The sequence below is a fragment of the Microtus pennsylvanicus genome, chromosome 4, assembly GCF_037038515.1.
Source record: "Microtus pennsylvanicus isolate mMicPen1 chromosome 4, mMicPen1.hap1, whole genome shotgun sequence".
Classification (NCBI taxonomy): Eukaryota; Metazoa; Chordata; class Mammalia; order Rodentia; family Cricetidae; genus Microtus; species Microtus pennsylvanicus.
The window spans coordinates 45,690,920-45,704,754 of NC_134582.1; the positions used below are offsets into that span (position 1 = coordinate 45,690,920).

The window sequence follows — 13,835 nt, forward strand, 5'->3', positions numbered from 1 at the left end:
CAGGCGGATCTCTGTGAGTTCGAGACCAGCCTGGTCTACAAGAGCTAGTTCCAGGACAGGCTCCAAAACCACAGAGAAACCCTGTCTCAAAAAACCAAAAAAATATCTTGCACAGTCTGCTGAATCTATGGAGAAAGAAGATCCTCTTAGCCAAAACCCAGGGCCACTGATGAACTGAGACAGAGCACTAAAGTGCCAGCCAACTGCAAGTCAGATGGACTCAGCTCTAACAATGCTGACTGACTTCTTGGTCACGTGACAACTCACTTTGTCCACTTAGTTTAGAAGCATTTGCTTCTATTATCTGTCTTCCAGGTGACATTCATCACTGGAAACAGCACAAGACAAGGGATTATAAATACTGCCTACATTTTGACATAATTAATCAAAGGCCGATTTGAAGGAAGCAATAATACCAATTCCATGGGATAGTTTTTGACCCTGTGTGCTAAGAGTTAACAAAAAAGTACACAGCATCTTGGAATAATTTGTTAATATCAATGTGTCCTCTAGAACCCGAGTTCTAGGTCTAACTTTATTCTAGACCCATTTTCCAGTATCCCAGTGGTAAAACAGAGCAGCAAAACCACGCACAAGCAACACAAGCCACCAAAAGCAGTAATTCCACCATTAACTTGAACCCAAGGTAAATCTACCTGCCTCCAAGGAACAAGTGCACCTTCAACAGTCTGTGCTCAGTATTTCTACACATCCGATTTCAGAATGATGTGCTGATTAATAAAATGCATTACTGCAAAGATCTTTGTTAAAGAAATGCTAAAAGCCCCAAGCACTATGCAGGGAAGACGTTCCCCAAAAAACATCTCCTGGGGAAATGACCACCATCAAGGCTTGACAACATCATCTTTACGAGAATGGGTTTAATGTTCTTCCTGATACCCTTTTTTGCATCTTTTAATTAAAATGCATTATGTATTGATCCCCCCCTTATAAAGACTATAGCGTGAGTCCATACCTTGGGCATCCTCATCATGCCACCAACCAGAATCACTTCTCTTATGTCACGCTTGCTGACTTTAGCATCTTGCAGAGCTTTCTGGCATAGAGCCATACTTTTGACGATTACATCTGCGACGATGTGATCTAACTCAGTTCGAGTTAGCATCCTATTCAGATGCTTGGGTTCAGAAGCATCCGTTGTAAGAAATGGCAAGTTGATGTCTGTCTACACAGAAAATATTTCACTACAAATTAATCTTTATGATTCCAATTAAGGTTAAGACCACACCACTAGGATAAGACCTAAGGAGCACAGCAAATCAGCCTTACTAAAATCCTGTGATGCAGTGGAAATACACTAAAATCTACTTTAATGGGGTCTATACACATTATCAATGAAGACTGGGGCAGAAAAGCTGATGACATTACTATGTGACAAATTTATAGCAGCAAAAAAGATCTCTAAGAAACATACTGTGTTTGTGGTTGTCTTTCACAGAGTTAAAATAGCCCATGTGTGCGCATTCAATAGTTCAAGTGTGCTTCCTATTTTAACAGGACTTGAATTAAATTCCTAGCACCTATGTTGGGTAGCTAACAACTGCCCATAGTTACAGTTTTGGGGAATCTGATACTCTCTTCTAGCTTTCACTGGAAGGGGCACCCACCTTCTCCCATCATCTCCACATACATTAAAATAATCTCTAAAAAAGAAATCACCAAGGGCGGTTGGAGTGCATGCTTTTTTTTTCTTTTTAAAGATTTATTTATTTATTATGTATACAGTGTTCTGTCTGCATGTATGCCACCAGACCAGAAGAGGGCACCAGATCTCATTATAGATGGTTGTGAACCATCATGTGGTTGCTGGGAATTGAACTCAGGACCTTTGGAAGAGCAGCCAGTGCTCTTAACCTCTGAGCCATCTCTCCAGCCCTGGAGTGCATGCTTTAACCCAGCACTCGGGAGGCAGAGACTGATGGATCTGATCATTTGAGTCCAGCCTGGTCTGCAAAAAAGCCTTAGAACAGCCAGGACTGTTATAGAGAGAATCAGGGTGTGTGTGCGTGTGGGAGGGGATGACGACCACACCAAACCAAAAACAGAAAGAATGTATGTTCTCAACCTCTTAACATACCCAGACTGAGTTCCAGGAACTAGTGTTACCTCTGCTCTTACTAGAAAAAGCAGGAGCGATGCGCACTGGCTGTGCTGGCACTGCCCAAGCCCTCAGGAACTCACACAGTCATCTTCAGAGGTAGTGAGTTCAAGGCCAGTCTGAGTGGCAGGAGACTTTGTTTGACTCAAGACATCTGATTTGTACTGCCATTACATCCAGAGAATAGGTAACAACTAATATCCAATACGTTCCAAATCCTATAGCTTGGGGTCAAATCTCTGCAGTCAAGGATACTGAAATTGAATATGGCAAACATATTGAATACTTGTATGCAATATCTTGATATAACTTATCTACTCTTATGCTCTAGTCAAAGACCAATACGATACACAGCCTAAGAGAAACTGAGTCCTTAATCACATTTTTCCCAGGGCAAAGTACCATAGACATTAAATATTAAATACTTATTCATCAACACACTATCTATAAATAGTTAGCTATTGCTTGAAAGAGTATTGGCAATTTCTTTGAAAACTTTAGTGATGTATCAGAAAAATGAAATTAAGTAACATTAATATTTGGCAGAATTCTGTCAACAAAAACAGTATCAATTCCGCAATCACTAGCAGCATGAAACTAATTACTAAGAACTTTATATAGTAAAATGAGTAAAAGTTTAAATTTCAATTTAATTAACTCAAATACCTTTATGGGGATACTGCACTGGCATAATTCTATAATGACAATCTAAAACTCTAGGACTACCAAATTTCTGCTTGGGTGGTTCAAAATAGGTTCTCACTATGTAGCACTCACTATGTAAAGCAAGGTGGCCTCAGAACTCAGATCTACCTGCCTCTGCCTCCCAAGTGCTATATTAAAGGATATTAAAGGTGTGAGCCACATACAACTGGCAATGCTTCCTTTCTTTAACCTCCCTTTAAACCACCAATCCAAATCTATCATCTCTAGGCTCATCTCACGTGTCCCTGCCTCCTGAGTGCTGGGATTAAAACTGTGTGACACCATGCCTGGCCTGTGCTCACCTATTATAGCCCTTCCCCAGGTCTTTACCCCAGAGACTTAGATAATGCCCCACTCAAACTTCTCCAAAACTATCCCTGTTCCCCACCCCAAAAGAAGCAACAGCAACCAGAGATAAAATGATAGTGGTGGTGCACGCCTTTAATCCCAGCACTCAGGGGATAGAGGGCAGGTGGATCTGAGTTCGAGACCAACCTGGTCTACTGCATGAGTTCCAGAACAGCCAGATCTACACAATCTAAATCTAATTTGTTTCTCAAAAAACCAAACAGAAGTGTTGTGATACCATAATGAATGCAATGTTTACTGCACATGTGCAGTTGTCTACAGAAGACAGGAGGGTGTCAGAGTCTGTGAACCAGAGATAAACAAAAGTGCTGTTTTGTGTAGGTGCTGGGAACCAAAATAAGAAAACCAACAATGCATCCTGCTCATTGAATAAACATCTTCCCAGGCACCTCAAGACTATACTACCCTTAACTTGATGCATGCAACCTTCAAGTTTACTAACCTTTAAGTTATATTAGTAAACAGTCCTGACTATCCACTAGTTTCCCTCCGCATTTATCTAATATTCATCTGGTGAACCTCACAATTTTTGGTTTGTTGTTTGTTTTGTTTTTTGTTTTCAAGACAGGGTTTCTCTGTGGCTTTGGAGCCTGTCCTGGGACTAGCTCTTGTAGACCAGGCTATCTTTGAACTCACAGAGATCACCCTGCTTCTACCTCCCGAGTGCTGGGATTAAAGGCGTGTGCCACCACTGCCCGGCAAGTCAGTCTGTCATATCCAGAACCTGCATTATACACCCTAAGCAAATCTGATCTTTCCCTATGTATTCCCCTATAAAGAGATGAGCAGTGTAATACTGGCCTTCTCCACTCTTAATAGCAGTAACATTAGGTTGCCGAATTTAAAAAGTAGTAAAAAATGTCTAAAATTTGTAGGGTAACCACAGTGTAATTCAGGGGTTACTATGTAGGTAACTAAGAGGCCTCTGCGCTTATACCCCAGCCCTACAGAACATTTTAAAAAGGTTGAAAGTAAATTTAATCTGTGATATAAAACACAGGATTTATAACTATTGTAGAACTTTAAGACAATTCTAAAGCAATTTCTGACAACTCTCAGTACTTCCCCTCCTCCCCTGGGAACCAAGGACATAACAGCTATGCGTGTACATACTGTGATATTGGGAACTTTCCATCTCCCTGAATAGGGGCAAGATAACCCTTAGGTGTTGACTCAGTTACTGTTGTTTTGACTTAGTCTCTGGGAAGGAGCAAAGAGACCCTCAGAAGTTTCCCCTTACCTCATCTGATCTGGCAACCACTCTCCAGCCAAATATTGGTAACAGCATTTTTTAATAAGCCAATCATAATATTAAAGAACAACCCCCAGACACCCCTTCTTTCTGTGGTTTTTCCCTTTAAAAATAGCCTGTACCAGACATTTGGGGTCTTCTAGCTTCCCGACTGCTGGAAGACCCTGTCATGACAGAATTAATAAAATCCTCATGCTTCAGGCGATGGTGGCACATGCCTTTAATCCCAGCACTCGGGAGGCAGAGGCAGGAGGATCTCTGTGAGTTCGAGACCAGTCTGGTCTACAGAGCTAGTTCCAGGACAGGCTCCAAAGCCACAGAGAAACCCTGTCTCGAAAAACCAAAAAAAAAAATCCTCATGCTTTTACATCAGCTGTGATGGGAGAGATGGTCTCTTGGGGCGACTCCTCCTCCTCCTTGGTGATTGGACGCTAGGGTCCAAGACTATAACTTGTGGATTGTAAGAACTACAAATATTTTTGAAGCAGGGCTATATTACGTATCCCAAACTGGCCCTAAACTTGAATCATCATGCCCCAGCCTCCAAGGTGCTTGGATTACAGACATTCACCACCATCCATGGTTACTTTTAGGTTTTTACAGCAACGTCTCTGTAAGCTGGTGATGGAGATGACGTTTTATTCAATGTCCTCAACGATAAATGTCGTGTGGTGGCACCTCCCATCTTCAGGAAATAAAACATGTGGTGTGCTGTAGGAATTTGTCACTTTGGTGGTTCTTAGTTTTTCATTTTCCTGTAAGAGATTTCAGGAGGCAGTTCCTACGTGTGCTGCCCACACAGCACCTGAGAGCTTGGTTCCTCTCATGCCCTTTCCTGAGCTTCCCTCGTGAAACATAGAGAGTATTAAATTAGTAGGTTTTGTTCTCTGAGATGCTTACTAACCCATCAACTTGGCTGCCTTCTGATGAGACAAAAAAGAAGTATAATACATCAAAAAAAAAAGAAGCTGCTTTGATTACCTTTGACAGCTAGGTTTCAGGTTGCAGGGAAAATGCCATCACTGCACAGGTGTGAGTCAGTCTTGCTCTGTATTTTCCTTCAGTTTGGAAACTGTGGAGGCCCAAAAAGGCCAAAGGTCAGAGATTTGGAATTTGTTTCTCATTCCTTCGAGGTTGTTGTGCTTTTACCCCGTACAAAGCCAGCCCCCCCCCCCAGTTGTGAACTGGAGTCCTGCTTCCTCAAGGTTGTTGTCAACAGGTGTGGCAAATTGCTGTACCTCCTGCTCCTGGACTGGGGACTTAGTTTGTTCCTACCCAAAACAAAAGTCTAAGGGTCCAACTAAGTTCCAGTTCCCTTTATGGAAATAACTTGGGATTCTACCCAGGGAGTGGTTTATCTGCAGAGTGGCTGGTCTAGAGCACAAGTCTGAGGCACGAGTCTAGGGCTTAAGAGTGACTTGGCCGCTTGCTTTGTTTAGCAACAGAATGTTTAACTACGATTGTAGCCCAGGAATTTCAACTGGTTATGTTAATGAAATCATTTGCCTTTCTTCTACCTTTTGGGGCCAGGGGTATTTTAAGCAGTTGGAAATTAAACGCCAGCAAATTTTCTGTACTCACTGGAATTTGCTTCTGATACTGTCCTATATGTTTCTCCATATTATTGTTTTCATTCGCATCTTCATATTCTTTACTATATTTCTAAATCCCCATGCCTCTACTCTGAAGAAAGGCATTTCTGTGGGGGCTGGCCCCAACAGGGAACAGAGTTATATAAGATAGATGGAGGACTCAAAAAAAATTAAAGAAAAAAAAGTGACATTTAGAATACAACTGAGGGAAAGACATCTACGTCACCAAAGTCCACTTCAGCATGGGTGACAGCTCACAAAAGCAGAAGACCTGGAGCACACAGCACAGCCTGCAGGCAGCTCCACAAATTGGAGAGTTTCCTTCCCAGGTGCCTCAGCTGGTCTGAGCTTCTTACAGGCAGCTCAGCTTCTCTCTGCTTCTTCCAAACTGGTCTATGTCTCTTCTAAGCAGTTTTCTATTTTGCATCCTATATCTTCAGAAATTGTCCTCCAAGATGAAAGGTTTTAACCTTGGAGGAACGGCTGCATAGCAAAGGGAAGAGTATGGACAGCAAAGTTGAGTTTCCATCGGCCAAAGTTGCTCCTCCCAGAATTAAAGGCACCAAAAGTTCTCTTATTAAAATCTATAAACTGCTTAAGAAACTGTCTTTGGAAAAACAAACAAACAAACCAAGAATTGCTAGCACAATTTAAATTAAACTTAAAGGCACACACCTTTAATCCCAGCACTCGGGAAGCAGAGGCAGGCAGATCTCTGTGAGTTCAAATCCAGCCAGGGCTGCCCAGAGAAACTCTGTCCCAGAAACAAATAAGAAAGACAGACAGGAAGGACGAAAGAAACTGACTTTGGGCTAGTAGATATAAGTATCCACCAAATAGCTGAACGTATGGAAGATGGCAGCTCATAACAAATACTATGGATTTGGATGGTGCCTTTCCAGCCTCAGGATGTCAGTGAATTGGGGAGTTCTCTCCTATCTCCTCATAATGTCAGCATAGAGGAGGAGAAATGAATAAGCTGCTCCTCTGCCTGGACCTGTGATTTGTTCCACATGACTTGCTTCATTGAAAGAGCCTCAACCAGGCCAGCCAAGGTGGCGCACAGCTTTAATCCCAGCACTGGGGATGCAGAAGCAGTTGGATCTCTGAGTTCAAGGTCTACCAGTGTGGGATTCCCCTCTGTCTGCTGTGAATACGTTTTATTGCCATTGGTTAATAAAGGAACCCTGTCTGGAAATAAACTCTGTCTCCAAGAAACAAACAAAAAGCCCTAAACCCAGAAGTAGGGGTAAACTGGAGAACTCAGCAGGAGAACTTCCATAACCCAAGGCCTAACAATGATAGATTGTCCTGGAAGCCAGAGAGAAGGTGCTCCAGTGCCCAGGCTGGTCCTTCCTAGGTCTGAAAGTCTCTTTGTAGAGAGCATGGTGAGGGTGCTTGGAGTTTTAGCAGCAGAGCAGGTGGAACAGTCTCCTCCTCATTGGGGATCCAAACTTGTCTGGCAACTCTCTTGGCTACAGGCCTCCTTGGGGCTGGGAGGGCCTTGTAGAGAAGAAAGGTTATGGGAACAAGGAGGCTGCTGCTCTTGATGAAAAAGTCAGAAGGAAAGAAAATGAGACTAACAGGGGTTGACAAGAGCTGTCTGAGTAAGGAAAAATGTTAGTGACTCTGCTCCACACTTCAGAACCTGAGCTATGTAGGAGACAACGTGTACACACCAGCTGTCACCACAGGTAGGAGCACACATAGACACATTAGCTGTCACCACAGGTAGGAGCACACATAGACACATAGAGTCACCACAGGTAGGAGCACACATAGACAGACACACAGGGTCACCACAGGTAGGAGCACACATAGACACACAGGGTCACCACAGGTAGGAGCACACATAAACAGACACACAGGGTCACCACAGGTAGGAGCACACATAGACAGACACACAGGGTCACCACAGGTAGGAGCACACATGGACATACAGGTCACCACAGGTAGGAGCACACATGGACACACAGGGTCACCACAGGTAAGAGCACACATGGACACATAGAGTCACCACAGGTAGGAGCACACATAGACACACAGGTCACCACAGGTAGGAGCACACATGGACACACAGGGTCACCACAGGTAGGAGAACACATGGACACACAGGGTCACCACAGGTAGGAGCACACATGGACACACAGGTCACCACAGGTAGGAGCACACATGGACACACAGGGTCACCACAGGTAGGAGCACACATAGACACATAGAGTCACCACAGGTAGGAGCACACATAGACACATAGAGTCACCACAGGTAGGCGCACACATGGACTCACAGGTCACCACAGGTAGGAGCACACATGGACACACAGGTCACCACAGGTAGGAGCACACATGGACATACAGGGTCACCACAGGTAAGAGCACACATGGACACACAGGTCACCACAGGTAGGAGCACACATGGACACACAGGTCACCACAGGTAGGAGCACACATGGACACACAGGTCACCACAGGTAGGAGCACACATGGACACATAGAGTCACCACAGGTAGGAGCACACATGGACACACAGGTCACCACAGGTAGGAGCACACATGGACACACAGGTCACCACAGGTAGGAGCACACATGGACATACAGGGTCACCACAGGTAGGAGCACACATGGACACACAGGGTCACCACAGGTAGGAGCACACATAGACACACAGGTCACCACAGGTAGGAGCACACATGGACACATAGAGTCACCACAGGTAGGAGCACACATGGACACACAGGTCACCACAGGTAGGAGCACACATGGACACACAGGTCACCACAGGTAGGAGCACACATGGACACATAGAGTCACCACAGGTAGGAGCACACATGGACACACAGGTCACCACAGGTAGGAGCACACATGGACACACAGGTCACCACAGGTAGGAGCACACATGGACACATAGAGTCACCACAGGTAGGAGCACACATGGACACACAGGTCACCACAGGTAGGAGCACACATGGACACACAGGTCACCACAGGTAGGAGCACACATGGACACACAGGGTCACCACAGGTAGGAGCACACATAGACACACAGGGTCACCACAGGTAGGAGCACACATGGACACACAGGTCACCACAGGTAGGAGCACACATGGACATACAGGGTCACCACAGGTAGAAGCACACATGGACACACAGGTCATCACAGGTAGGAGCACACATGGACACATAGAGTCACCACAGGTAGGAGCACACATAGACACACAGGGTCACCACAGGTAGGAGCACACATAGACACATAGAGTCACCACAGGTAGGAGCACACATGGACACACAGGGTCACCACAGGTAGGAGCACACATGGACACACAGGTCACCTCAGGTAGGAGCACACATAGACACATAGAGTCACCACAGGTAGGAGCACACATGGACTCACAGGTCACCACAGGTAGGAGCACACATGGACACACAGGGTCACCACAGGTAGGAGCACACATGGACACACAGGGTCACCACAGGTAGGAGCACACATGGACACACAGGGTCACCACAGGTAGGAGCACACATAGACACACAGGGTCACCACAGGTAGGAGCACACATGGACACACAGGTCACCACAGGTAGGAGCACACATGGACATACAGGGTCACCACAGGTAGAAGCACACATGGACACACAGGTCATCACAGGTAGGAGCACACATGGACACATAGAGTCACCACAGGTAGGAGCACACATGGACTCACAGGTCACCACAGGTAGGAGCACACATGGACACACAGGTCACCACAGGTAGGAGCACACATGGACATACAGGGTCACCACAGGTAGGAGCACACATGGACACACAGGTCACCACAGGTAGGAGCACACATGGACACACAGGTCACCACAGGTAAGAGCACACATGGACACACAGGTCACCACAGGTAGGAGCACACATGGACACATAGAGTCACCACAGGTAGGAGCACACATGGACACACAGGTCACCACAGGTAGGAGCACACATGGACACACAGGTCACCACAGGTAGGAGCACACATGGACATACAGGGTCACCACAGGTAGGAGCACACATGGACACACAGGTCACCACAGGTAGGAGCACACATGGACACACAGGGTCACCACAGGTAGGAGCACACATAGACACACAGGGTCACCACAGGTAGGAGCACACATGGACACACAGGTCACCACAGGTAGGAGCACACATGGACATACAGGGTCACCACAGGTAGAAGCACACATGGACACACAGGTCATCACAGGTAGGAGCACACATGGACACATAGAGTCACCACAGGTAGGAGCACACATAGACACACAGGGTCACCACAGGTAGGAGCACACATAGACACATAGAGTCACCACAGGTAGGAGCACACATGGACACACAGGGTCACCACAGGTAGGAGCACACATGGACACACAGGTCACCTCAGGTAGGAGCACACATAGACACATAGAGTCACCACAGGTAGGAGCACACATGGACTCACAGGTCACCACAGGTAGGAGCACACATGGACACACAGGTCACCACAGGTAGGAGCACACATGGACACACAGGGTCACCACAGGTAGGAGCACACATGGACACACAGGGTCACCACAGGTAGGAGCACACATAGACACACAGGGTCACCACAGGTAGGAGCACACATGGACACACAGGTCACCACAGGTAGGAGCACACATGGACATACAGGGTCACCACAGGTAGAAGCACACATGGACACACAGGTCATCACAGGTAGGAGCACACATGGACACATAGAGTCACCACAGGTAGGAGCACACATAGACACACAGGGTCACCACAGGTAGGAGCACACATAGACACATAGAGTCACCACAGGTAGGAGCACACATGGACACACAGGGTCACCACAGGTAGGAGCACACATGGACACACAGGTCACCTCAGGTAGGAGCACACATAGACACATAGAGTCACCACAGGTAGGAGCACACATGGACTCACAGGTCACCACAGGTAGGAGCACACATGGACACACAGGTCACCACAGGTAGGAGCACACATAGACACACAGGGTCACCACAGGTAGGAGCACACATAGACACACAGGTCACCACAGGTAGGAGCACACATAGACACACAGGGTCACCACAGGTAGGAGCACACATAGACACATAGAGTCACCACAGGTAGGAGCACACATGGACACACAGGGTCACCACAGGTAGGAGCACACATGGACACACAGGGTCACCACAGGTAGGAGCACACATGGACATACAGGGTCACCACAGGTAGGAGCACACATAGACACACAGGTCACCACAGGTAGGAGCACACATAGACACACAGGTCACCACAGGTAGGAGCACACATGGACACACAGGTCACCACAGGTAGGAGCACACATGGACACACAGGTCACCACAGGTAGGAGCATACATGGACACATAGAGTCACCACAGGTAGGAGCACACATGGACTCACAGGTCACCACAGGTAGGAGCACACATGGACACACAGGGTCACCACAGGTAGGAGCACACATGGACACACAGGGTCACCACAGGTAGGAGCACACATGGACACACAGGTCACCACAGGTAGGAGCACACATGGACACACAGGTCACCACAGGTAGGAGCACACATGGACACACAGGATCACCACAGGTAGGAGCACACATGGACACACAGCGTCACCACAGGTAGGAGCACACATGGACACATAGAGTCACCACAGGTAGGAGCACACATAGACACATAGAGTCACCACAGGTAGGAGCACACATGGACACACAGGTCACCACAGGTAGGAGCACACATGGACACACAGGTCATCACAGGTAGGAGCACACATGGACACATAGAGTCACCACAGGTAGGAGCACACATGGACACATAGAGTCACCACAGGTAGGAGCACACATAGACACACAGGGTCACCACAGGTAGGAGCACACATGGACACATAGAGTCACCATTGGTAGGAGCACACATAGACACATAGAGTCACCACAGGTAGGAGCACACATAGACACATAGAGTCACCACAGGTAGGAGCACACATAGATACGTAAGTGTCACCACAGGTAGGAGCACACATAGACATATCAGGGTCATCCAAAGGGTACTTTAGAAGGACTGACCTTGCAAATAATCCTGTTCTGATATTCCTGGATCAAAAAATAGGACCTGGGTCTGCGAGGTCTTTGGCCAGCAAGAGGCCCTGCTACTGTATTGAGACGATCCGTCCTGAGGGGTAAGTGTGTATCTGCCCAGCCTGCCGGATGCTCCAGGAATGGAGTACAGGCCCCCTCCAATTCCCTAAATGTTTCTGGCCATTCAGTGGGGCGTCTCCCTGGCTATTGGCTTTCTCTATTTTACCCCATCCCATCTTGCCCCCAAGAACTCCTTTCCATCTCCGGGTCCTTAGATTCACCATCACAGCCTGCTTCAGGGAGGAGGGGATCTGAGAGACAACTCCAGTGCTGAGGGGACCCAAGAGAGGGCAGGTCAGGAATACCACCCCCCCCCGCCAAGTACACAGTCACCACAGCAAAGATTGGGCCAAGACACCAAGACTCCTAGCTGAATTTTAAGGAAGAGATGAGCAGGCGCCAATGCAAGAATTCCTCCAACAACCTGAAAAGCAACACGATAACACCAGAATCCAGCAATCATGCAACAGGAAGATTTGAACATCCTAATCCAGAAGAAGTAGAAGAAATTGACTTTAAACGTAACATTATGAAAATAATAGAGACCCTTAAACAGGAAGTGAAAAACTCCCCTAAAGAAATGGAAGAGAAGACAAACAAAAAGCTAGAAGAAATTAATAAATCCCTCAAAGATGCCCAAGAATATAAAAAAAAGCAATTAAGCAGGTAAAGGAAACAGTTCAAGACTAGAAGAATAAAATGGAGATAATAAAGAAAACACAAACCAAGGGATGGCTGGATATGGAAAATCTGGGTAAATAAACAGGAAATACAGAGACAAGTATTACCAACAGAATACAAAAGATAGAAGAAAGAATCTCAGATGCTGAAGATACTTTTGAGGAAATAAACTCACTGATCAAAGAAAACAGCAAATCCAACAAATTCTTAACACAAAACATCCAGGAAATCTGGGACACCATGAAAAGACCAAACCTAAGAATAATAGGGGTAGAAGAAGGAGAAGAATTACTGCTCAAAGGCTCAGAAAATATATTCAACAAAATTATAGAAGAAAACTTTCCCAACCTAAAGAAGGATATTCCTATGAAGGTACAAGAAGCATACAGAACACCAATTCTGTATAGACTAGATCAAAAAAATCCCCTTGCCATATAATAATCAAAACATACAGAATAAAGCAGGAATATTAAGAGCTGCAAAGGAAAAAGGTCAAGTAACATATAAAGGGAAACCTATCAGAATTACACCTGACTTCTCTGTGGAAACCATGAAAGCCAGAAGGTCCTGGATCAATGTGCTGCCAACACTAGGAGACCATGGATGCAAGCCCAGACTACTATACCCTGCAAAGCTTGCATTCACCATCAATGGAGAAAACAAGATATTCCAGGACAAAAGCAGATTTAAACAATACATTGCCACAAACCCAGCCTTACAGAAAGTACTAGAAGGAAAGCCTCAACCCAAGACAATACCCACAATAGCACAGACATCTGACAACCCTCCACCAGCACAACTCAAAGAAGGAAAACACACAAACATTACCACCAAAAAGAAATAATAACTGGAGTTAACAACCACTGGTCATTAATATCGCTTAATATCAATGGACTCAATTCACCCATAAAAAGGCACAGGTTAAGAGAATGGATATGAAAACAGGATCCAGCAT

At 46.0% G+C, this 13,835-nt stretch overlaps 1 non-coding gene across 1 annotated transcript; it reads right to left on the bottom strand.

Annotated features, from left to right (window-relative positions):
- Positions 1-690: 690 nt before the first annotated feature.
- Positions 691-757, bottom strand: LOC142849109 (small nucleolar RNA SNORD63). Its single transcript, XR_012910513.1, has one exon. It is a non-coding gene; the product is annotated as a small nucleolar RNA SNORD63 (small nucleolar RNA).
- Between the last annotated feature and the right edge of the window lie 13,078 nt (positions 758-13,835).